Raw genomic sequence first — 26,840 nt, forward strand, 5'->3', positions numbered from 1 at the left:
GCCGGGTCCCGTCTCCTGGAGGCGGGAAGGGGATTACAGCCACTTAACTGCCTGTTAACAGACAGTTAACAGGCAATTAAGAGGATTATCCCCATTTTTCCAACAGAGGTGCGGGCTTCCCGACGTCGGGAAACACCGCCAGGGTCACCGAGGCGAGCAGTGGGTCAGCAGGGGTCGGAGGGGTGCAAAAGTGCGCTGTGGAGGTGATGGGTGTAAGTGTGGAGAGGTGAGTATGTGAGGTGAGTGAAAAGCGATAGAAAATGTTTACTTACCTTTGTTTCTTCCTGCAGGCTTCAACAGTTGGGGAACCGGAGACTCCCGTATCTCAATGGCAGAGATGACACATGGCGGCTGCATTCTGCTCACAAAAGAGGTTTGATGAGTCTTGAATACAAGGATTCATCAAACAACAGAGAATGTCAGTTTTTGACAGATGAAACGTCATACGCTGACGTTCTCTGTAGCTGGCTTCCCCTTAATTGGCCTGCTTAGCCCGCTGGGCGAGCTTAACAAGGTCAATCAAGGGAAAATAGCGTGGGTTGGACTAAAATCCGACAAGCAGCAGTTCCGCCTCCAACGCGTCCCCATTGGCAAAATCGCCCCCTAGGTTTTAGTCGTGTTGCTGATCAAAGTTAATAAAACCCTTAATAACATAAAAAGTGGGGAAAATTTGAACTTACTTTTGAAAATCAGAATTCTGGTGTCAGGTTTATATTTTTAGAAACGTTGAGGCACCTCACTTTCCACAGGCCAACCAAATTAGCACATCTGTCTGCTGAAGAATTCAAACTGCCTGGGGCAACAAAGGTTGCCTTTGTCAGAAACAAAAATAGGAGATTTTAAATTCAGAAAATTGTGTAAAGCCGGAAAAAAATTACAGGAAATTGTTGTGTATGTACCTTTAAGGGAATAACTGGTCGTAGACTGCAGTACCGGCAGTGACCACCACTGTATAAAAGGCCCTAGCAGGCTTCTGTAGTTTCAGTTTGACGCTGCCTCCTGTTCAGTAAAAGTACCTGTTAAGCTGTTCTCCCGAAGTCCGTGTATTATTGAGGCGCGGACTTTACAGAAAGTGATGTTTATTTTACCGTAAACAAATTTGCAGAATGGGCATGTAAACGACAAATGAATTTCAATATAGACAAGTGTGAGGTGGTGCATTTTGGTAGGAAGAATAAGGAGACGACCTACACCTTGGTAAATAAGAGACTAAATGGAGTAGGGATCTAGGGGTATAGATTCACAAATCATTAAAAGTAGCAACGCAGGTTAAAAAAAGCCATAACAGTGCAAATAAAACACTGGGGTTCATTTCTAGAGGAATAGAATTCAAAAGCAGAGAAGTTATGTTAAACCTGTATCGAACCTTAATAACAACGGAAAATGCTGGAAAAACTCAGCAGGCCAGGCAACATCCGTGGAGAGAAATTAGAGTCAATGTTTTGGGTCAAAACCCTTTGTCAAGACTGGAAAAGCACAGGAAATGAAATAGGTTAAAAGGCCAGGCTGGGGGCTGGGAGAGAACAAAAGAGAAGTGAAGAGACATTAAGAGGTATTCAAAACGAGACGAGATGGTGATAGGACTAGTGGAGACAAAAGACGGCTCTAGATTAGGTGTGAAATGCGCTGGCAGAATGGGAGACAGCTGCCATGTGGGAGAGAGAAAAAGGGGGGGGGGAGGGCCAAAACAAAGGTGTGGATAAAAAATAAGTAAAAATGTAATGGGGGCCGAGGTTATGATCTGAAATTGTTGAACTCGATATTGAGTCCGGAAGGCTATAAAGTGCCTAATCGGAAGATGAGGTGCTGTTCCTCAAGTTTACGCTGAGCTTCCATGGAACAATGCAAGAGCCCGAGTACAGTGAGGTCTGAGTGGGAATGGGGCGGTGAATTAAAGTGACAGGCAACCGGAAGCTCGGGGTCATCCTTATGGACTGAACCTTGTATGGAACCTTGTCTGATTGTCTCATGATTTGAGACGTGGGGTGGCAATATGGCGTTACTGTATGTATGCTTCTAAGTGGTTTCTGTTGCTGCCATTGTTGTTGTAAAAGTTGTTGTTATAAACTTTGCCCACGGACGAAAAGGTCGCGCTCAAAGGAGTTCGTGGCCCGTGTTGTGTATGTAATATGTGTGCTACTTTGAACCTATGGACAGGACTGCACTACTTGTTGGGCGTAGTGATACGCAGTACCACTCCTGGCCATAGGGGTATAAATAGTACTGTGGGTACTGATCTCCCCTCAGTTCCCGCCTGTGGGCATGAAGTAAAGACCTACGTATAGTCCCTACCTCCAACCAGTAAAGACCTGTTTTATTGTTACTGATTAAGTCTGAGTATTAATTACTTAAACAACTCACAGATTTAACACTGGCGACGAGTCTGATTCGGACCCTGCGGCAGTCACTCCACGGCAGCTTCGTCCACAGCCAGGACGTTGCAGAGAGGTTTCCACCCTCTCCACCCCACTGGAAGACATCCTGACCTCGGAGCCTCCATCGGCGACCGTCAGCTTCTTCTCCAGCTTGGTGGTGGGTAAGCCGTTGTCTGAGCCGGGCAGCGACGCGACAGGCAGTCGACCGCGTTGGCCGCACGAACGGGGCTGGGGGAGCTGGAGGAATAGGGCGCGAGAGCCGCTTCGAGCGGGAGGCGTTTCAACAGAGCGATCGCATCTCCTGATAAGAGCCGAGAGCCGCTTCGCGATCCAGCGATCGCATCCGCTGATAAGGGCCGCACTCGGGCGATCGCGGCGAAGATAAGGGCCACACTCGGGGCTGAAGGGAGACGGCGTTGGGGGACGGGTGAAGACCGCCAAGCGCGGGAAAACCGCCATTTTGTGGGCGGAGGACGACGGCAAGAGCGGGAAGCCGCCATCTTGGATAGCAGTAAAAAAAAAAATCTGAGAAATTGCAAATCTACAATGCCTAAACACGGGAATATTAGCACCTTTGATAGTGACCTCGAAGATTGGGCCATATATGTTGAAAGAGTAAAAAATTATTGTAAGGCCAATAAAATTCGTGACCAAGATAAAGCTCTAACATTATTAAATTTAATGGGTGCGAAGACATACGGGCAATTGAAACACCTGTTATCACCAGATGAACCGGCGGATAAGACGTTCGATGAGATTGTTACTGTCCTGAAAGATCATCTAAACCCCACGCCGCTGATGCTAGCGGAACGATTTAAATTTTACGACAGAAGGCAGCTACAGCATGAAAGCAATGCTGATTATTTGCTGGAATTGCGTAAATTAGCGAAATATTGCCAGTTTGGAACGGGACTGACAGAGGCACTTCGAGACAAATTTGTGTGTGGTTTATTTAAACAGGATACACAAAAGCGACTGCTCGAGGAGAATGAGCTGACGCTTGAGAAGGCGGTCACTATGGCAGCAGCACACGAAGCCGCAGCGAGAGGCACGGCAGTAATGCAGCTACGGTCACCGGAGCTCAGTGCACACAAATTGGGTGTGAGTTCTGGCAAATGTTATCGTTGTGGAAAGACAACGCATGATCAGAACCAGTGTTGGTTTAAAAACCAAGAATGTAGAACTTGTGGTAGGCTTGGACATATAGCTAGAGTATGCAGGTCAGGGAAGAAGACCAGCAACAAGAAGTCACCGCAAGGAAAATACGCAAAGGTACACAAGGTGACCGAACAGGAGTCCGATTCAGACGCTAGCAGTAATGAACTGGCTAGCTTAAGAGTACTCAACGCTGGTAAGGGTGCAGACCTCCAGACAATTTGGGTCACTCTTCAGATAGAAGGAGTCCAAGTAAAACTGGAATTGGACACTGGATCGGCATTGACGGTCATAAATAAGAAAGATTACGGAAAGTTATTCCAACATATTCCCCTACTGGATACGGGGATTATATTGGAAACATACACGGGGCAAAGAGTGTACCCCATCGGGAAAATAGAGGTTGCAGTGGTCCACAAGGGCGAAGACAGTCAAATAATGGACTTATATGTGATATCTGAAGGAGGTCCTCCACTACTAGGACGGGAGTGGATTAGGAAAATGAATATGGACTGGCATTTCCTACAAACAATAACGAGTGAGAACTCGGTGAAGATAGTCGGCCCAGACTCTGGAACGGATGATGGTAAGCCCAACTCAGGTGCAAAAGACAAAGTTTCAGCACAGAATTCCACTGAGCAACAACAACATAGTTTAACTGTGGATTCTGAGTCTGGCAAGTCTACTGATGTGCCCATTTCTGAGGGACACCGGGCTCGAACTCAACTCCATTTCAAATTACAACAGCAATTAGAACAAATGCTTCGCCGTTGTGAGCAAGAGTTGAATGCAACGAAAGAGTTCTTTGATATAGAGTTGGAGAATCTGGAAAGACAACAGAAGCAGCTGATGGAGAAAATGGAACAGGAGCACACAAAACGTCTGATGTCAGAGGAGTTAACGGTCAGCCAACTCCTGCATATGCTGAAGGACAGGACTCTGAAATGGGAAAAACTTGAACACGAACTTCAATATTCAAACGAAAGGGGTTCGGAGCTCTCAAAGGTTATTGGAAGAGCTGAGGTGGCAACACAGACTGAGATGACTGCAACAGAGCAGCCCTTGGATGCCAAAAGTACGCTGACTCACGTCAACGTAGAACAACAGACCGCTGAAACAGCTGCTCCGGTAGAGGGATTGCATAGTCCGATCAATCAATCTCCAAAGGAAGTTGAAGTATTAAAATCACAAATGAGGTCACTAGTAAACGACTTGCTGAAAGCCCAGAAAAAGCTGGATGCAGAGGTACACATGAAGAAGTCTCTTCAGGAAAGATGTCTGGATTTGGAACAAGAGCTGGCTAACGTCCAGCTGGGTATGGAGGAAATAGACGACCCTCTCACTGGTCTAGCTCAGGACGACACCGAATATTACTATGACCTGGTGGACGACACCGAATATTACGATGTCCTGTCCTGCCCAGCTTGTAACTTCGACTCCCAAAGTGCAGAAATCATGGAGGAGCACCAAAAGTCTACGGAACATCGGGAGAAGCTGGCTCTACGACGGAAACAGGAGGAAGAGAAGGAGGAACTGCGCATGCAGCTGGCAGCTGTGGCAGCTGACAATGGAGCCCAGAGAGTCTCCAAGAAGCAGAAAAGGAAAAGTAAAAACAGAAGATGACCCATCTGAACCATTATCACCTCTACCAGATCACACACGTGGTCCCTCCGAACGGAGCCAATTCAGTTCGGAAGTTCAAACTGTTAAATCCATGGAAGGACTATTGAATGAGTCACTCCAGCAACGTGAACCGACTCCACCACAGAGATTGAATCTGTGAACTGTTTTCCGCAGAGACTGAATCTGTGATCTGTTTTGACATGAAGTTATCTATGTATCTATGTTATTCTGTTATGTAAACCTGAAGTTATATATGTATATATGTTATTACGTTATGTTAAATGGGGAGATGACTGTAAAGCTAGGAAGGGAGGAATGTTGTGTATGTAATATGTGTGCTACTTTGAACCTATGGACAGGACTGCACTACTTGTTGGGCGTAGTGATACGCAGTACCACTCCTGGCCATAGGGGTATAAATAGTACTGTGGGTACTGATCTCCCCTCAGTTCCCGCCTGTGGGCATGAAGTAAAGACCTACGTATAGTCCCTACCTCCAACCAGTAAAGACCTGTTTTATTGTTACTGATTAAGTCTGAGTATTAATTACTTAAACAACTCACAGATTTAACAGCCCGCTCAGTACAACAAAAAATTAGAGGAATCTTCCCTGCAGCAGGACATTGAGCAGGTGTGTCATGTTTCTGTTGCTATTCTGTGGAAAAGAGCTGGCCAAGCTGACTGGTGCATCAGTCAGTCATCTGGGTGATTGACTGATACATTGACTGATACCGCAGATGATCCCTATAATAGCCGGGAAGGAGGCAAATGCCACAGGATGCATTTAGATGCCTTGATGGTCCTAGAGCTCCTGTGAAATCTCTGTACTGTAAGAACCCCTCTATAAATCCCCTGTTTTGCTAAGTTCTTACTGTCCATTTGAAATGTTAGAAATGTTTATAATCAGTTGGCTCTCAGAGGATTTTGCACACACAGCTCTTTTCATTTCAACATAAACTTTCCTAGATGTTCAGATACAAAATAATTCTAAAAATTAAAGAAAAAACAGAGGGGGAGAAATTCGGTGGGCTGCGCCACCAGTTAGCGCCTAAAGAGGGCACTCAGTGGCTTTAGCGCCACTGGCCACGCCTCCCGTGATATTTAGCTGGGGCGCTAATGGCGGCGTTAGCCTGTTGCGCTGCACCGCCACCGATGACATCATCGGTGTGCGCAGCGCCCCGCTACCGCCCCGATCGCGATATTTGGCAGCGACCGCCTCTGTAGCACCGCTCGCAACTCGCGCCCGGTTCACGGGGCCTACCTGTGGCGGCAGTGGCGCAAATTAAGGTGGAGGTGCAGGGCGGCCGTTTTTTTCGGCGGCCACCTGCCAGCACCTCCGTCCCCGGCCTCCTGTTCTTCCCCCGCGGCATGGCCGGCTGTTTTCCGAGAGCCCGGCACTTCTCCTTGGTGCCGGGCTCTTTTGCCGGCACTCGCAATCGCTCATCGCGCTGGTGCAGGCTCCTCCCCCTTAAGAATGGGAGGAAGGCCTGCAGTACCGCAGCGCGCCGTGCTGCAGCGTGTGGCGCTGCGGCACGTTGCACTGCGATATTCAGTTTCAGCGCCCTAAGAGGGACGCAGAGCGCCTCGAGCCTCGCCCCGTGTCCCTCTTGGGGCGCTCAAGCTGAATTTCCGGCGATCGCTGCTGCTCCGATCGCAGCGCAAAATCTGGCGCCCAGGCGAGCTTGGCGCCCCGTTTGCGGCTCCACCCAATTTCTCCCCCAGAGAATTTAAATAGAGGGGGAGGAACACAAAAATATACAGAAACTAGCAATAAACGTACAGGAAAAATTAAAATAGAAAATCTGCCCCTTTAAAGCTTCAGTGTGCTGACCCTTGCCCCTAAGACTCCCTTTCCCCAGATACATATGTCAAGAAGGGGTGTAGACCCAGCCTCACTGATCTCCACCACTTTAATATTGCCACAGGATTTCTGGGGCTGACGTGCAGGAGCAGAGCTGGGCCTACACCAACAGTAGGCACAGACCTATTGGAGCCATGCTAATGAGGCAGGAAAGGAATATTCCTGGTATCCTGCCTCATTTTCCTAGAGGAACACTCACTGGGCACCCCAGGACAAGGGTGCCCAGTGAAACATGTTGCAATGGCCTACCACTGGAACCCTGCCAACAGGAGGGTCAGATCCCACGGGCAGGCACATAAGTGGTTGGAAGGTGAGTGGCTTTCATTCTCCCCACCCCCAGATGTTTTTGAGTTATTGAAGCTTTTTAGGCTTCGTGCCAAGAGCCTACCAGGCATCACAAATGAGCTAAACCCAGGCTAATGGGTTGTTGAGGGTGGGGCGTATTCGAAGGGGTGAGCAGAAGTCCCAGCCCACCGGAACTCCACCCCAAAGTGAAGAATCCCAGCCTAAATGTTTACTTGTTCACCATTCTGTATTTCTACTGTAATACACCAATAGAAGCAAATAGCCAGGTAAAGGTATGTAAAAGGGTACGGTCACTGTGTTGGGGAGATTTCTGATGGGCTGAATTCCTGCAACACACAGGATTCGGCTGCTCACAAAGCTCAGCTAAACGTTCACTGTCGGCTTCTGAAGTAAGTTTGCTCAACCACAAATGCTACATACTCGAAAAGGAAAACTTTTGCAGGGCTAGGGGGAAGGAGCAGGGAAATGGGACTAACTGGATGGCTCTCTTAAAGAGCCGGTTCAGGCACAATGGGCTGAATGGCCTCCCCCTGTGCTGTGTGATTCTATTTAACTCTATAACTGGTTGAGTTACTTACTCTTTGAGTTGCTGCTGGTTTTGTGCCAGGGTATGGTGATGTCTATGAGTGACATAAAAGATTGAATATAGATATATTGCTGCAGTAAGAACCGCTGCTGTGTATTTGAGGGAAGGTGAGTCGTTAAACCCTAAGTTCAGGCAGGTTACTATCCATTGGCCTTGTGGTGATGTAGCCGAGTTCTCAGTCACATTGTTGAACACCTCTTATTTATCCAAGACAATTTACTAGGTGTGCATATCATGTCCCCTTTAAATTCCTGACAATACAGTCTATTCCTGATGATTCAAAGTCACATTTTGCACCAAAAAATTGCTTAATTCAAACAATTCTATGTAAATTACACAGCAAAGTGAGATTTAGAGTTGAGAAAATTTGAACTATTGGATCATTTGAGTTATTGAATGGTTTCAATGAAACGACTTTGAATTAATTGTAGTCTGCCCTGTGGAAAATGAGCAATTTGATTAACAATCTGCCACCTAGTGACAGAAAGGGAGAGAAACTCCATGTAAGGATTATTGCTGAACTCATTTTGAGAGCCTATTTATTGTCACTGGAAAACATTAGAAACTTTCTCAGAGAAACCATGGGCCCTGAAATTCCATTTCGGCCTAAGGTGTAAGGGGTGGTGGAGTGGGGGGGGGGGAGTGGATCTCTGGTAGGGCATCGGAAAATGGGGCAGACCCCAGTTCTGCCAAGATTCCCCTCCATTTACACCTTAGGAAAGGTTCCAGTTAGGTGAGGCATGGACCAAGTCTCTGTCCACCCTTCCACATCCAGAGGCCTGACTGGGGGAGATCCCAACTACCCCAGTAGATCTTTCTTTTAAAGAGCTCCTGTCGGCTGAGAGTTGGGAGTTAGTGATTCCCAGGAAAGACCCAAAAACTCCTCCAGTTAAAAGTATTCGATCACAGAGGAGATCAATTACCCAAAGAAAATACCCTGCTGGGCCCATTAGGAGCTGAAGACGAGCTCTCCCAGGGGGCCTCCATTCCTCCATTGGCGTGGCATGGCACGGTGCTTCTCCAACTTTGTCGCTGGTGAATAGGGGCGACTGCTGTTGATGCGCCAGCGCCAGCTATGCAACTGACCCCCATCGCCATAATTTGGGTCGAGGTCCGGGCCTCCTCACTGGTGGAGCAGGCAGATCGGAATTCCGGGGCCATAACCTTCACTGTCCGAACATCAATCAATATCAACGCTTCCGATTATACAATCTCAGAGCTAGTTAAGCTTTGAACAGTATGTTGAACCTCGAAAAATGTGACATCATGGTTTTATGCTCGTGACACCCCACACTGCTGAATCACTGACCTCAGCCATATCATCATAGAAACATAGAAACATAGAAGATAGGAGCAGGAGTAGGCCATTCGGCCCCTTGAGCCTGCTCCGCCATTCAATGAGATCATGGCTGATCATCCAAATTCAGTACCCTGTCCCTGCTTTCTCCCCATATCCCTTGATCCCTTTAGCCTTAAGAAATATATCCAACTCCTTTCTGAATATATTTAATGAACTGGCCTCCACCGCCCTCTGTGGCAGAGAATTCCACAGGTTCACCACTCTCTGGGTGAAGAAATTCCTCCTCATTTCAGTCCTAAATGGCTTACCCCTTATCCTTAGACTATGACCCCTGGTTCTGGACTCCCCGGCCATCAGAAACATCCTTCCTGCATCTAGTCTGGAGAGATGCAGAGCAGAGATCAATCATTTTATTGTTGGGTTAGTCTTCCACATCCACTTTCAGCCAGCACAAAGAGGGCATTGCAGGGGTCGGGGGGACAATTGATTTTATGCTGGGCTTTATAGGTAGAATCACAAGTGCCCAAGCACTTCTGACGAAAGGTCATGGACCTGAAACGTTAACTCTGTTTCTCTCTTCACAGATGCTGCCTGACCTGCTGAGTATCTCCAGCATTTTCTGTTTTTATGCCCAAGCAGTGTTTGCAGGCATGTGGAATGCTCGAAACACTTAGTCGATGACCAGCCATTTTCCCTCTCCTGCCTGTGTCTGTTTCCCCTCGCTACCCCAAACAACTCCATCTGCTGTCCCAATCCTGTTCTCAGTCTCACGGTCAGAGAGGTTAGGAGATGATATAATAGCAAAATACTGCGGATGCTGGAAATCTGAAATAACAACAGAAAATGCTGGAAATACTCAGCAGGCCAGGCAGCATCCGTGGAGAGAGAAACAGAGTTAATGTTTCAGGTCTGGGACCCTTCATCAGAACTGGAAAAAGCTGGAGATGTAACAGATATTAAGCAGGTGCAGAGACGGGGGGGGGGGGTGGTTAGGAGGGGAGGAAGGAATAGAAAGAACATCCTGTACTTTTGTAAGAGGCAGGAAAGATAAAATGTTGCAAATGGGAATGGCAAAAATCATACTGCATGAAAAATGGGGGCAGGGATAATTATCTGAAATTGTTGAACTCAATGTTGAGTCCGGCAGGCTGTAAAGTGCCCAATCGAAAGATGAGGTGCTGTTCCTCGAGCTTACGTTGAGCTTCATTGGAACAATGCAATAGCCCGAGGACAGAGAGATCAGAGTGGGAGTGAAGCGGTGAATTAAAGTGACAGGCGACCGGAAGCTCAGGGTCACCCTTACAAAGCGGTCACCCGATCTACGTTTGGTCTCCCCAATGTAGAGGAGATCGCATCGTGAGCAGCGAATACAGTATATTAAATTGCAAGAAGTACAAGTAAATCGCTGTTTCACCTGGAAGGGGTGTTTGGGGCCCTGGACAGTGGGAAGGGAGGAGGTAAAAGGGCATGTGTTGCATCTCCTGCGCTTGCACGGGAAGGTGCCAGGTGAAGGAGAAGGGCTGTTGGGGGTGATTGAGGAGTGGACCAGGGTGTCGCGGAGGGAGCGGTCCCTTTGGAATGCTGAAAGGGGAGGTGAGGGGAAGATGTGTTTGGTGGTGGGATCACGTTGGAGGTGGCGGAAATGGCAGAGGATGATCCGTTGAATGTGGAGGCTGGTGGGGTGAAAGGTGAGAACAAGGGGAACCTTAATGTGGTTCCAGGAGGGAGGGGAAAGGGTGAGAGCAGAAATGCGGGAAATAGAACGGACACGGTCAAGGGCCGTGTCAACCACGGTAGAGGAGAATCCTCGGTTGAGGAAAAAGGAAGACATGTCGGAAGCACTGGTATGGAAGGTGGCATCGTCAGAACAGACGCGGCGAAGATGGAGAAACTGAGAGAATGGAATAGAGTCCTTACAGGAAGCGGGGTGGGAGGAAATGTAGTCCAGGTAGCTGTGGGAGTCGGTGGGCTTATAGTGGATGTTTGTTGAAAGCCGATCGCCAGAAATGGAGACGGAGAAGTCAAGGAAGGGAAGGGAAGAGTCGGAGATGGACCATGTAAAGGTGAGGGAAGGGTGGAAATTGGAAGTAAAGTGAATGAACTTATCTAGTTCAGGGCGAGAGCAGGAAACGGCACCAATACAGTCATCGATGTACCGGAAAAAGAGGTGAGGGAGGGGACCTGAGTAGGACTGGAACAAAGAATGTTCCACACATCCCATGAACAGGCAGGCATAGCTAGGGCCCATGCGGATTACCATAGCAACACCTTTAATTTGGAGGAAGTGAGTGGAGTCAAAGGAGAAGTTGTTCAATGTGAGAACAAGCTCAGCCAGGCGGAGGAGGGTGGTTGTGGATGGGGATTGGCTGGGCCTCTGTTCAAGGAAGAAACGGAGCGCCCGAAGGCCGTCCTGGTGGGGGATGGAGGTGTAGAGGGATTGGACGTCCAAGGTGAAAAGGAGACGGTTGGGGCCAGGAAACTGGAAACTGTTAAAGTGACGGAGGGCATCGGAAGAGTCGCGAATGTAGGTGGGAAGAGACTGGACAAGGGGAGAAAAAATAGAGTCGAGATAGGAAGAGATAAGTTCCGTGGGGCAAGAACAGGCTGAAACGATGGGTCTACCAGGGCAGTCCTGTTTGTGGATCTTGGGAAGGAGGTAGAAGCGGGCTGTGCGGGGTTGGGGACTATGAGGTTAGCGGCCAGTTGAGGTACAGGACAACCATGATCTAATTGAATGGCGGAAAAGGCTGGAGGGGCTGAATGGCCTCCTCATCATTCCTATGAGGTTATGCCTCCTTTCTTACACTGTGTAAATAGGCTAGCACTGCTATAGTGGATCAGGTAGGAGGTGGCTTGGACAAACATCAGGCAGGAATGTAGACTGAGCGTAGTGACTTATGCTACAGCCTCAGCCCTCTGGTACCTCATCCAATTGGCCAATCATTTGTCAGTTTCACTGGGCTATTCCATTTTGGTGGGCATCACAGCTGAACCCAACCCTGAATTTGCTTGATCTTCATACAGATGCACTTCCTGGAGTCACTGGATACCAATTAGCAGCAGCAACCTTGGCCGATGTTACCCCTCCCAGCCCCTGAAAGCCAAGACCAATTGCAGTGCCCCCCACCCCCTCCCCAATCCCACCCCAGCACAGACCAGGGATCAAACTTGGGGTCTTCTTTATCTATGTGACTCAATATCACAGGAGTTGGTGAATTTACCACCTTTGTGATTTTGTTGTGTTATCATCCATTCTCGGGATGTGGGCGTCACTGACAAGGCCAATGTTTATTGCCCATTCCCAGTTGCCCTGAGAAGGTGGTGGTGGAACTGAGTGGCTCGCTAGACCACTTGAGGAGGCAGTTAAGAGTCAATCACATTGGTATGTGGGACTGGAATAATATTTGTAACTAGGAAAGTAGCCATTATTATGTTTAAGTATGTAAGCCCAGATTTTCCGATCGGAGGCTTCCTGCGTGCGAATGCCTCCAATCTGGAAAAAATCTACGCCCTTACCTGAGGGCTCTGGAGGTCCGGATATTTCCACTCCTGGGCCTCTCCTGGTCCGCGCGTGCAGAGGCCCGGGTATCCCAGGGGCGCAGGCGGTTCACAAGCATCCCTGCGACCATGTGGGCCATAGGGAACCAATCAAAGAAGGGAATCCCTCTTCATACTTTTGACAGGTCTCTCAGCTTAGACCTGTCAAACGTATGAATGGGGATCACTCAAAAAACACACTGAAACATTAAATAAATATTTTTTTGAATCACGTATTTAAAATTAGTTAAAATTACATTCAATTAAACATTTTCAACAAAAATTTAATTTTTTGAAAAAAATAATTAAAGTTTTTTACAGGGCTAAAAATAAACGTACTGTAGCGGTTCGTGTGCATCGCCACTAAATAATCGAGTTCGACTTCGACGAACTATAAATAAGTTGTTTATTTACAGGAACAGGCTAATTACAGCAGGTAAGATAGCAGGTAAGATGGCTGACTGTAGGAGCAGCGTGGTGTCGGTCTTGTCCCAGCGGGGACTCCATGAGGACTGAGTTCGCAGTCCTGTGGAGAGCGTGATGATGCTCTGCTGTGTGTTCCCGCGCTTTGGGCGTCATGTGACCACGTTGTGACGTGAGCACGTTCGCGTGCGCTTAGGCGGTCATGTGACCTGCGCTGTTGCATCGGTGCATCTCCCCGGTACGGAGGCTGGCCGTTGAGGCCAAGGTCCCGAGGCTGGGCTGTGCCGGTGCTTGCCGCGGGAGCGGGAGATCGCGTCGCTCCCGTCGGCTGGCCGATGCGGCCGAAGTCGCGGTAGGCCGGGCTGTGCCGGCGGCCGTCATGGAAGGCCGAGTCGGGCCGGCGGCCGGCGCGCGTGCGTCATGTGATGCGTGACGTCAGCGCGTTAGGTCGCCTCTTAAAGGGGCAACGGCCCCAACAGGTAAGTTAAAGGGGCAACGGCCCAAACAGGTAAGTTATACATACAGTAAGGTAAGTTAAAGGGAATTATGTATCTTTATGTAAGGGACAACCGGTGGTACTGCCACAGTACCTTTTTTAAAAGAAAATACGGGCCATTATTAATAATATCCCCTTTAGCCACAGTCACTCACTAGTGCATCAGCCACATCCTGCCCAGCGGGAACAGGGTGGGTGTGCGGTTAAAATAGCTGTGCAAAGACTTACCGCCCTGTTCCTGCTCGATTTCTACCCGTCACCATTAGCAGGAAGCCTTTGTTGCCTGCTACATTATCAATGTAATACTGGTTGTGTTACAATAGGCGGAGTCAGTGGATGTGGAATATGCCAAGATGTATTTAGTTAAGGATGTGCAGCATTCCTGAGTGGAAAACAAAACATCATTTCATTTTGTTGGGGAACGAATTCAAAAAATCGCCATTATACTCTGAACAATAGCTTTCTTTCATAAATGTAAAAGCATGGGTTCATATCACAATGTACAATATGAGTAGCAAATACATTAACATGTCACTGTGATCAAGTTTAATGAGGGAGTTTTGCCATCAGTTTAGCATTTAGAGATCAAACTGTCAAGAATCAAAAATCGAGAATTGTTATGCTTTAAACCCATCATTTTCTTTTTTATTTGATGTTTTGTTTAGCATTTTTATGTATTGGTTACTGTTTGGCTTTGTTCCTGTTGTATTGATGATATCATGAGAGGACTGACCTGGCAGCAAGCTTGTGCCAAATGGTGTGAAGGTGAAGGAGTTAAATTAATACCCACAGCTGAAATGCAACAACCACAGAAACAGCCCGGGTTAATACCCCAATATTAATTCAACTCCCTCCTGCTGCTGCTATCAGTAACGCAGACGATATTAAATAACATGGTAAAGCTGCCCCAATAGTTCAGCTGGTTAAGTAGATGATGGGCCGTACAGTCCCAGGTTCAATCCTGGTGCTTGCTGAAATAAATCATCGCAACTAGGGGCACCAGAGTTGCTCCGATTGACCTTGGCGCTCCTGCATTAGGAGGGCCAAATTCAGCTCGGGCTCTTGCTGCTGATTACTGCCCCCTGCTGGAAGTGAGTGCATATGGACATCAGGAGAGGACGTGACCGGGTTTGGCTGTAATGGCCCCTAATGATAAACTACCCTCATTGTTAAGGCTCACACAGGAATAATGGCCATTTGGGCGAGGTAGCAGAGGGTGGCTGCTGCCCGTTCAACCATACTTCAGCAAGGAGTCATGGTTTTTAGCAGAAGGAGAGGAGAGAAGAGAAAGAAAAAAAATAGAACTGGATAGAATAAAATGCAACAGAATGTTAAAGTTTTATTAATTTTATTCTTTGAAAGGCGCCATCATCATTAAAATGTCTCAGCCCATCGGCTGCTGAAACCCTCATCCATGTCTTTGTTACCTATTCCAATGCTCTCTTGGCCGGCCTCCCACCTACCATCCTCTGTAAAATTTAACTCATCCAAAACTTTGCTGCCCATCTCCTAACTCGCACCAAGTCCCATTCACCCATCACTCCGGTGCTCGCTGACCTACATTGGCTCCCGGTCCAGCAACACCTCAGTTTAAAAATTCTCATCTTTGTGTTCAAATCCTTCCATGGCCTCGCCCCTCCCTATCTCTGTGACCTCCTCCAGCCCTACAACCCTCCGAGATCTCTGCATGCCTCCAATTCCGGCCTCTTGTGCATCCCCGATTTCCATCACCCCACCATTGTCTAGGCCCTAAGTTCTGGAATTCCCCCCCTAAACCTCTCCACCTCCATACTTCTCTCTCCTCCTTTTAGACGCTGCTTAAAACCTACCTTTTTGACCAAGCTTTTGGTCAACTGTCCTAATATGTCTTTATGTGGCTCGGTGTCAAATATTGTTTGCTAAAGCTCCAGTGAAGCAGGTAACATTCGTGCCACAGAAGTGCCAGGCAATGACTATCTCCAACAAGTGAGAATCTAACCACCTCCCCTTGACATTCAACGGCATTATCATCGCTGAACCCCCCACCATCAACATCCTGGGGGTCACCATTGACCAGAAACTTAACTGGGCCAGCCACATAAATACTGTGGCAACAAGAGCAGGTCAGAGGCTAGGTATTCTGCGGCGAGTGTCTCACCTCCTGAATCCCCAAAGCCTTTCTACCATCTACAAGGCACAAGTAAGGAGTGTGATGGAATACTCTCCACTTGCCTGGATGAGTGCAGCTCCAACAACACTCAAGAAGCTCAACAACATCCAGGACAAAGCAGCCCGCTTGATTGGCACCCCATCCACCACCTTAAACATTCACTCCCTCCACCACTGAAGTACCGTGGCTGCAGTGTGTACCATCTACAAGATGCACTGCAGCAACTCGCCAAGGCTTTTTTGGCAGCACCTCCCAAACCCGCGACCTCTTCCACCTAGAAGGACAAGGGCAGCAGGCGCATGGGAACACCACCACCTCCAAGATCCCCTCCAAGTCACACACCATTCTGACTTAGAAGTATAACGCCGTTCCTTCATCATCGCTGGGTCAAAATCCTAGAACTCCCTCCCTAATAGCACTGTGGGAGTACTTTCACCAAAAGGACTGTAGCGGTTCAAGAAGGCAGCTCACCGCCACCTTCTCAAGGGCAACTAGGAATGGGCAATAAATGCTGGCCTTGCCAGCGACGCCCAGATCCCATAAGCGATTAAAAAAAAAGATAAAATTAGGGCACTATAGACTTGGGGAAAAAACATGGAGATATTCATAGTTCAGTATTTTATAGATAGGTTTTAAAGGTAGTAGTTGGTAAGGTTTACAGTTTCTGATGAGAGAGGGCCTGTAGACTGTGTATTAATACTCCATGACTTTGTATGTTACAGAAGAATCCAGTTACCGCGTTGACAATATATGTTTTCTTCTGTGGTCCAAACTAAGGAGGAGATTTAATACAAAGATTCCAAAGCTACAGAGCTGAAGAATGAAGACTCTCCATGAACTGAAGAGAAGTTAAGACTACCAATACATACATGACTATTTTAAGCTGCAGTTCAATCACACAAACTTCCAATATTCTTTCTGCATTACCTGAGCACTAGTCAACCAAACCCTCTAGTGGATCAATAGCACATTTAGAATTGAACACCCGCAGTTAAGAGTAGAAATTAATTTTGCTTTTCATAATCAGTTATGTTACGTACTTATGAAATGTCTAGACTGAATTAAAAAGTTACATAGACAGAATCACAATACCATAGGCACTACCTGACCCAGTACACAGTTTTAAAAAAAGCTGCCATTTGTAACGGACATTTTCTTGTTGAGTTGAGGAATGACTTAATTGCTGAGGAAATGGAGGACTTCCACTTATGATATCCTGTATTGATACTGAGCATTCCCATGTCAGATGTAACACAGCCTAGGCACAGAATAAGACTTTCTCTACTCTACCACAATGATGTGCCTTAACCCTAACTTCATTATAGCTCCTGCTGCCATACATTCTTCTATTTCCTAACTCCAGCCATTCCTACAGCCTCTCCAAATGAGATTACCAATTTAATGCCAAATTAATAGTAAGTGTTGTACACTAACGTACTAGGAACTGGATTGAATTTGCCTAAATTCATTTCACTTAGGACCCTTACAGAGGGAGGAAGCCTTCAGCCTATCATTCAGTACTTCTACAAGTCTTATATTACTTGTGGGTTATACTGTTCCTCCTGGTCTTGGGTCTTTAGAACTCTGATATGGTTCCTGTGTTGCTCCATTGAGGTGAGCAGTTGAGAAAAAGACCCTAATGACACCTCCCTCTGACTTTTTCCCCTCATCCCTAATGGGAATGCTTGACCTCCACTATCTCATTCCCAGACAGGCCAACCTGAGTTCATGTGCCTGTGCTCTACCACTCTCTGGTGTAGCATCTCAATACACTAAGTCATTCTGCCAACAATTGCATAATTTATTCAGCTCCACCTACATCCCTCTCAATCTCTGACTTACCTTCATAAGTGTTCGGAAAAGAGCATCACAATTTGTTTCAGGATAAGCTGTAGGAACGTAACTGCATAACGCACTGTAATTTTTCAAAGAACATAAATGCTAGCATTGTATCTTTCTCTGGGGCATAGTCATTACAGAGGGTCCCATTTAATAGGTGAGGTTTGAACAGAAACAGGAAGCACATTCCTGTTACTGGTGATTAGTAACATGCTGACGTTTTTTTAAATGTATTTTCATTTTTGTAACATTTGAAATGCTAATGAAAGAATCAAGTTATGAAGTGAAGCAACTTCTACATTGGCCTTAGAGAGGTATCAGCGCCATCAGCTCCTGGCACATAGAACGTGTACAGCCAGCACCAACCTATTAGATTCACTAAATCCAGTCGCAAGGAGGACCTATTTTTTCAGATCTTCCCAATGGCTGGGCAGTGAATCCAGCAAGTTTACATTGAGGTTGGTGCTTGGTGCATAAGACTGGAAGCTGGTGGCAATAACCCACCTCTAAAGTCAGCATAAAAGCAGTTTTAAATTAATTCTGTGCTAATAAAGCATCTGGTTTTGGTCTTTGCACCTGCAAAGGGAACCTTTATGGGGATAAAGTAGTTAAAACCTTTCCACGTGTAGGAATAGGGCTGTTAAAGGGTGCATTTAGACTAGTAGCTGCAGCATTGGTTCCACCTCAGTTATACTGCCTGGCTCCAACTGGAATTCCCCCATCTCCGTTACAAATGGGCAGCGATCCATTTCCAACTGGTCAACCTTAAATCGTTTGAGAGTGCAGATGGAAATTACGCATTGTCTAAACATTTAAAATCAACTTGAAGTCATTTTAAAATCAAATTTTAAATGGGCCTGAACACATTTCAAAACAGCTTTGGCCCCAAACTGGAATGATACTTCCTGTGGTGCCAAATAGTGTGACACTGCCTCCTGCAGGAAGGCAGAACCCACTTCACGATGCTAACGTTACAATATAAATCCAGCCTAAATTGCCCTCCACCCTCACACTTACGTAATTTTATTTACTGCAATTGTATATATATATAAAAGAAATAAAAATCGGATCGCTGCAGTTTTAACATCAAAACAACAAACCAATCCCAACTCACTTTTATGGGCTCCAGCAATGCACAATACTCGTTAAAATGAGGGGGTTTCAATTAAAGCTCGTCTTCGAATATTAGAGCAGAATGACCAGCCACATAAGGTAGACACCCGATGAGTGAGGATGACCATCAGCCAATTCTCCGTTATCCAGTCAGTTTCACTTTGGAGATATTTGACACATTGCATGGTTGGCCACAACACGCCCTGTTTATAACAGTTCCACCTGTAAACTATAAACTGAATAATCAATGATTGGTCAGGGAATATTGGGGGGGCTACCCAAAGCACATACGTGCAGACCCCGATTTCCTGAGCTGTGCTCGTTTCAAGCGCCACTCCGTGCTGTGACCATAAAAGCATGGAATCAGCCGCGACCCTAATTCGGGGGATTTATTCTTCCCCTTCCATTTGCTGTGGTGCATTCCTTTTATAGTGAGCAACAGGAGTCTGTATGAATTCAATAGCTGAGTTGCTACTTTCTTATTATTTCTTAGGTAGCATACCTGTCGTACCCGTCACAACTACCAAGCTGTGCAATGCTCAGTGAAGAGATGTTTGCAGTACATGTAAATTAAAAGAAAAAATTTTACTAAAGAAAATCGTATTTACTGTTAATACAGATGTCTTCCAGAAAGGCCTGAGCACTCTTTTTATTTGAGTAGATGGAAGCAGCCTCCCCCCCCCCCTTACAATCCAAGGAAAACAGCCTTCAGATTGTGAATCCACCACACAAGGTCATTTCCTTCCCAAAGCGCCTACAAAATTCTGACACGTGGCACAAACCATGCTGGAAGTGCATTTACATGTAATCATTTACCGGTGTTTGCCATTTTATAAATAAATAGGACAACATGATGGCATCATGCTACGGAGCTCCACTGTTCTGGCCCATCCAGTGGGAGCCAGTAAGTTTCTAGTTGTGATTCCACCCCGCTCAGTGAATTCCTATCTGAGTCTCAGAGCTGTGCAGAGGCACTGAGTGAAGACTAGACGCCTTCCCAAAGAAGGGAAAATTACAGAGTCATGCAGCTCCTTGTAACTAGCAATACAGCAATAAAGTCCTGGGAGTGGATTGTATACCTTCTGCCTTGCTTTAAGATAGCGCATAACATAAAGAGAATTTTTTAACAGAATATTATTTGGCTCCTAATGTAAATATCTATTGCACTAAGTGAGAGTCCTGTGATTTAGTTTCAAACATTTGATATATAATGAGTTCACCATAGGTTTCAAACACAAGGGCCGCGATTTTATGCTTCGAGGCGGCTTGGGAGCGGGTCAGCTGCCTTCCGGGTTCCAGTCCCGCCCCCAACTACACAACTACATCCGGCCCACAGACGGAATTTTACGTCAATTGGCCTTGTTAAGCCCGCCCTGCGGGTTTGCCAGCCAATTAAGAGGAATCCGGTGTCAGATGACGTCATTTGATGACGCGTCATCTGCCGGTTTTCTTAAAGGGACCACGCACAATTTTTTTTGACAGTTGATTTTTCAGTGTTTGACAGCATTGAGGTGCTGCAAACACTGACAATGACTGTACAAAGGGGAGCTCTTGCACCCAGGCTCTCCAGTGACTCCCTCCTTAGGCTAGAACAGATGGCAGCTGCAGGTGAGGTTACAGAAGCGATCTGTCACTGGTGAGAGAGGATCTCCCAATGAGGTGGGACTAGACAGCCAATTCAAAACCTGTTACCTACAGAAAAGAGTAAATACATTAAAAATGAGTTTCCCAACATTTCCTTACCTCTGAAACTCACCAGTGCACCATCGGATCCTTCACACCACTTCTGCAGCTGTCATCAATGCATAAACATTACAGCAGACTCACAACATGCCACACTTACCCTGGCGTGGTGTCTGGACGTCAGGAAGCCCACAGTAGAAGTGTCAAAATTAGAAAAAGCCTGTTAACAACCTGTTAACAAGCAGTTAAGTGGCTATAATCCTCTTCCCGCTGCTAGGTGTCGGGTCCATGCGCAAATCGGGGACCCGACACTTGGGAAGATTGATTGGAGACGGGTTGACAGCGGGTTTCCGACCCACTGTCAATCTTTGCGATTTTGCCAGATGTCCCGCCTCCAAACCCACCCCCTGAGCGCTGGCAAAATTCCGGCCAAGGTTTAAGTGAGAAACTTTTCCGTTTCTATCATAAGAAACCTTAGCATCAGGCTCTAATAAGATAGCAGCCACTGTTAATAAACTTTACGATTACATTGTGTAGTTTGATCAGATCACTTGTTTCCTTTTCCTTGTTTATACTTGGGGCTAGTAATTTATCATGGCACAATACCTGAGGCAAATCCCCTGAATGTCTTTACTCACCACGTGTGGTGTGATTTGTTGCCTGAGTACTGAAATAAGAAGTCCCAGAAGCAGTGAAAAGGCCAATTTCTGAGCAGGTCTGCGAGATAACAAATCCCTTACTACAACAACTCAGCTAATATTTATCCCTCAATCAACATCAGTAAAAATAGATTATCTGGTCATTATCACAGTGCTGTTTGTGGGAGCTTGCTGTGCGCAAATTGGCTCAAGCATTTCCTACATTATAACAGCGACTACACTTCAAAAAAGTACTTCATTGGCTGTAAAGCGCTCTGGAACGTCCTGAGGTCGTGAAAGACGCTATAGAAATGCAGGTCTTTTATTTGCTCTAGAGGTTGATCAAGGCACAATACATTCTTCAGAAACCAGCATTTCCACGAGTTTGTGTACAGGCAAGCTGGCATCCGTCTCTGGCGCACTGGTACACTGACCCGTTTATTTGTGAATATTGTAACTAGTACTGTAATATCTGAATAAAGGTCACATTTTCCATTTTTTCTCACAATTAAATTCGAATGTATTATTTAATGTACTTATCCTAAAAAATACTTGCTTACGCTGTAGATGCCTGCATAGAATCTGTTAAAAATTAAAATATTAATTGTTCCAATTTATTTTAATCTTCCTGTTTCCCTTGTGTTCACGTACTGTAAATGTATAATATTGTTACTTGGAAGCCAGATATGTAGCACATGATAGTGAGTTGCTCAAGAAAATCTGTTATGTTTGTATTGCCATTGGTAATAACCTTCACCCCTATCCCCGCACCCGACACCCCCCCCCCACATCACCCCGCATACATATAAAAACACATGAACAGACACACACATACAATCAAAACTATGGACAATTTTCTAAACTGAGATTAATGCTTCCTAAGCATCAAGTGCTACCAAGTCCCGTAGAGCACTAAAGGGAGTGAGAGGTGCGGTATCGGCAGAGCGCTGAGCAATGTTCGGGGCAGCACTGCCATCTTTACAGGTTCCTTCCCTCCCTTAAAGGGAAGGGCCAATGCTGCATTGAATGAATCTTCAGGCTATGTCTGTTGGGTGACGGCACCTGCGCAATGCACATAGCAGCCCCAAGTACTCTAAGAGAGTGCAGGGCTAAACAATCACGGGGGCAAAAGAAAGCAGGAGGCACCAGAATGGGGACATAAATAAATTTTGCCCTACCTGACCACCGCTGCCTTTAAATAGCACTCCCCAAGCAACCAGCTGAGGTGACGATGCCTCCTGCAGCTGCCGTTGTTGATGCCCGGCGATGCTGCAGGAGCAAATATCACTTCTGGGGCGCTGCGCACCAGATGACATCACGATCTTCGGGGCGCAAGAGCGCGAGGCGGTAAGTCTTAGCGCCAGCACAAATCCGCCACGGAAGTTCGCGGGCGTCGGTGAATTTGCCACGCCCGGTCGGTAACCCCTTAGCGTCCCCCGCATGCGCTAACGGGAGGCACAAACCAGGGGAATTTCTCCCCCAAGATTTTTCATATATATATACACATGTATAGTTAGATTACCTGTGGATCTCCTACGATACTCTTCAATTGTGTAAGTGTATTTTTTATTCATTCACAGGTTGTGGGCATCGCTGGCATTTATTGCCCATCCCTAATTGCCCTTGAGATGTTGGTGTTGTACCGCTGCAGTCCTTGTGGTGAAGGTACTCCCACAGTTCTGACTTTGACGTAGCAGTTTGGTACAACTGAGTGGCTTGCTAGGCCATTTCAGAGGGCAATTAAGAGTCAGCCACTTTGCTGTGGGTCTGGAGTCACATATAGGCCAGACCGGGTAAGGACGGCAGATTTCTTTCCCTAAAGGACATTACTGAACCAGTTGGGTATTTCCAACAATCCGGTAGTTTCATGGTCACCATTAATAATACTAACTTTTTAATTCCAAATTTATTTAATTAACTGAATTTAAATTCCCTCAGCTGCCATGGTGGGATTTGAACTCACGTCTCTGGATTATTAGTCCAGGCCTCTGGATTACTAGTCCAGTAACATAACCACTGAGCTACCATTCCCCTGTTTTGATAGTGTAAAACTAAAATTAAAAAGTAATAGCACACCCAAATAAATCAGTTCTGTCTTACCCGCTACATGGACTTTGTATGGCTCTCAAAGATAGCCTGCCTACATTTTCCAATTAAACACTGGCAATGGCAACAGGCCTGCAATATGAGGCACAAGGGTCTTCACTGGGCCGAGTACTCAGGAATTAGCTCATGGAGTTTGCTGTGGCTGCTTGTTCATGGATGAGATGTGCCTTTCCTCTTCCTGCTCTCATTGCAGCTGTGAGATGAGGGGAGATTTGCCTTGCCCGTGCCTACGCCCCAGTGCTGAATAGAAGCCGTAAACTGGGAGTGTCTTGCTCCTGTCCAGGCCCAGAGCATTGGGACTTCTTTGGGGCATTCCCAGTGTAGACCCACTCCAGTAGAAGGGGCAGGAAAGTGAGGCACTGCTGCAGGCCTCTCAGCTTTTCAGCTATATATTAGGCCTGTGAGATTAAGGCTCTCTGGCTGCTGATGGAGATGCCATGGGCAGGATTTTCATTCAGGAGTTGGGTTGGAGGCAGGACTACAACTTTCGGGAGCGTAGTCCCGCCTCCATAGAGATGCAGCCAATCCACGCGATTTTAACTTGATTGACCTTGTTGAGCCCGCCCAGCGAGCTCAGCAGGCCAATTAAGGGCCACCCGGCAACAGGTGACGTCACAGACTGAAATTTCATCTGTCAAGAGGTTTTGACAGATGAAATATCAGTGTTTCACAGCTGTTTGAAGCTGTCAAACACTGACAGTCTTACTTCTAACACGAGTCCTTCGCCACAGACTCAGTTAGAAATCTCTCCTGCACAGAAAGCTGCAGGCTGTCACTTTTGACAGTTCGCAGCCATTCTCTTTCTGTGCTGGTGAGATGAGGGACTCCCGGGACCTAAAGGAAGGAAGGCTGAAAAGGTAAGAAAAGGTATGTAAAACTTATTTAATCACTTTAGACACAGCAAACACACTTACCTTTACACTCATGCACACATTACTCACCTGAACACCGACATCTCGACCCCTCCAAGTCCTTCAACCCGACGGCCCGCCTCCTCTAACTTGGCGTGGTTTGGAGCCGTCGGGAATCCCACACTTCAACATTAAAAATAGGGATTAGGCTAAAAACTGCCTGTTAACTACCTGTTAACAGGCAGTTAATTGGCACTAATCCCTTCCCGCCTCGGGGAGGCGGGTCCCAGTGCGGGGCGGGTAACCACCTCCTTTGAAACTGGCATGGAGGCGGGTTTGGGTGCGGGATGGGGTCGGGACCCCTGATTTCGGGATTTTAACCCCCCGCACGCCTCCAATCCCGACTCCATGGCCCAATGAAAATCCTGCCCCATGTCTCACGAGATGTCCCTGCACTGGAATGCCCAGTCAAGGGTGGTTTTGTGAAATGAGGAAGGAGGGCAGGAAACTGGGAATGCCTCCTCCTGCCTCATTTGCATAGGATCCTCAGACCTGAACCAACTGCAGGTGAACATAGGAACAGGAGTACACCATTTAGCCCCTCGAGCCTGTTCCGCCATTCAATGAGATCATGGCTGATCTGCGACCTAACTGCATATACCCGCCTTTGCCCCATATCCTTTAATACCCAAAAAGCTATCAATCTCAGATTTAAAATTAACAAATGATCTAGCATCAATTGCTGTTTGTGGAAGAGAGTTCCAAACTTCTACCACCCTTTGTGTGTCGATGTGCTTCCTAATTTCACTCTTGAAAGGTCTGGCTCTAATTTTTAGACTGTGCCCCCTAGTCCTAGACTCCCCAACCAGCGGAAATAGTTTCTCTCTATCTACCATCTCTGACTCCCTCAGGAAATGCATTTGGAGAGAGCTAACGAGGAAAGGGAATACACATTAAATGGTAGGACACTGAGTAACATAGAAGAACAAAGGGACCTTGGAGTGCATGTCCACAGATCCCTGAAAGTAGCAGGCCAGGTAGATAAGGTGGTTAAGAAGGCATACGAAATGTTTGCCTTTATTAGCAGTGGCATAGACTACAAGAGCAGGGGGGGTTATGCTTCAACTGTATAAAACACTAGTTAGGCCTCAGCTAGAGTACTGCGTGCAGTTCCGGTCACCACATTACAGGAAAGATGTGATTGTACTAGAGAGGGTACAGAGGAGATTTACAAGGATGTTGCCGGGAGTAGAGAATCTTAGCTATGAGGAAAGACTGGATAGGCTGTGTTTGTTTTCCTTGGAACAGAGGAGGCTGAGGGGAGACCTTATTGAGGTGTATAAAATTATGAGGGACCTAGATAAAATGGATAGAAAGGACCTATTTCCCTTAGCAGAGGGGTCAAGAACCAGGGGGCACAGATTTAAAGTAATTGTGGAAGGTTTAGAGGTGATTTGAGGGGAAATTTCTTCACCCAGAGGGTTGTGGGGGTCTGGAACTCACTGCCTGAAAGGGTGGTAGAGGCAGGAACCCTAACCACATTTAAAAAGTACTTGGCTGTGCACTTGGGATACTGTAACCTGCAGAGCTCTTTGTTGGCCAGTGCGGACACGATGGGCCGAAATGGCCTCCTTCCGTGCTGTAACTTTCTATGATTCTATGAAAGCCGTGGGAATCCAAGGAAATTTAAATGGAGTGGACTGGAGACCCGGTGAAATGCATCTCCTCACCTTTTTCCTCACCTTTGCACTTGGGATAATAGGCATTCCCTTGGGACAAAAGTCAGCAGAATCTATCCTACAATATTTTCCTTCTCGTGGCCAATGTATATTGTATTTACTCGCTGAATGTTTTAACTTCTTCATTCTTGCTGCCGCCAAAAGCAAAGAACTAAAGATTTAAGCAGGATCAGAATAGCAGAAAAATGAGAAAACTTTCAGAATTGCATTGCAGAAGTATTGGCTACAGCTGCCATTTTTGATAGTAAGCTGATTTATCTTTCCTCAGTCCTAGAACGAAATTTTTCAGTGATAAATATTTATTTTTGAGGAGGAAATTACAATTCTTGTTTGTGCTGATCTGCTCATGTTTGAACTGATATTTAAGGCTAGAAATGTGTTATAGCCCAGGAATGGGCGGTGTCAGTAGAAAAGTTGGAGAATTAGTGCCAGGCGCAAATGCTTTAGGCTGCACGCAAAATTCATGCTCACTGCTCAATAAAATAATTGGAGTCCTAAATCAAGTCTTAAAACCCAAGCTCATTGGCGTTAGACTTAAAGGGTGGACCAATAGGTGCAGTCTAATCACAAGTCATGATTGCCAGAGGCTTTTTTCACTACTTAAAAAGGGGAGGTTCAATGATGCTGCAGCACCTCATTCTCAACATTGCTGGCTGTGCAGCTGCCTCAGGAAGCGGAAGCGGAAGCGGAAGCGGAAGCAGACGCAGACGCAGACGCAGACGCAGACCAGGTGTGCTCATGGCAGATCCACGCCCCAGGGAGAGATCCCACATATTCTCCGATGAAGCATTGGAGACATTTGTTTTTGCATTGGAGGCATTGGTTTTCGCTGTGGAGAGACGGAGGTCAGCACTCTACCCGGCAGGTGGCAGGAGCCCCTCGTCACAAGTCTTCTGCACCATGTGGAGGGAGGTAGCGCAGCACGTCTCGGGCACCACTGTGGTCCCCAGGGTCCACACACAGTGCAGGAAGAAATTGAACAATTCCACTCGGGTGGTCAGGGTGAGTGAATGCTTCAACAAATGCTACGTGCCACCATCTGAGCCTCAGTCTTCTCACA

General features: G+C 46.8%; 1 protein-coding gene across 3 annotated transcripts in view; it reads left to right on the forward strand.

Moving 5' to 3' along the window:
• The window catches only part of LOC147108792 (uncharacterized), a 102,668-nt gene extending 80,979 nt beyond the window's left edge, over positions 1 to 21,689 (forward strand). For 2 of the 3 annotated variants that reach the window (XM_086005628.1, XM_086005627.1), the window contains exon 16: positions 16,534 to 21,689. The gene's annotated coding sequence lies outside the window, so the exon portion shown is untranslated. The remainder of the gene's footprint in view (positions 1 to 16,533) is intronic. The other variant, XR_015080655.1, reaches the window with a different exon arrangement.
• Positions 21,690 to 26,840: the final 5,151 nt, after the last annotated feature.

Source organism: Somniosus microcephalus, chromosome 13, assembly GCF_052327205.1.
Source record: "Somniosus microcephalus isolate GS21.2 chromosome 13, FLI_Smic_1.0, whole genome shotgun sequence".
In the NCBI taxonomy this organism is placed as follows: domain Eukaryota; kingdom Metazoa; phylum Chordata; class Chondrichthyes; order Squaliformes; family Somniosidae; genus Somniosus; species Somniosus microcephalus.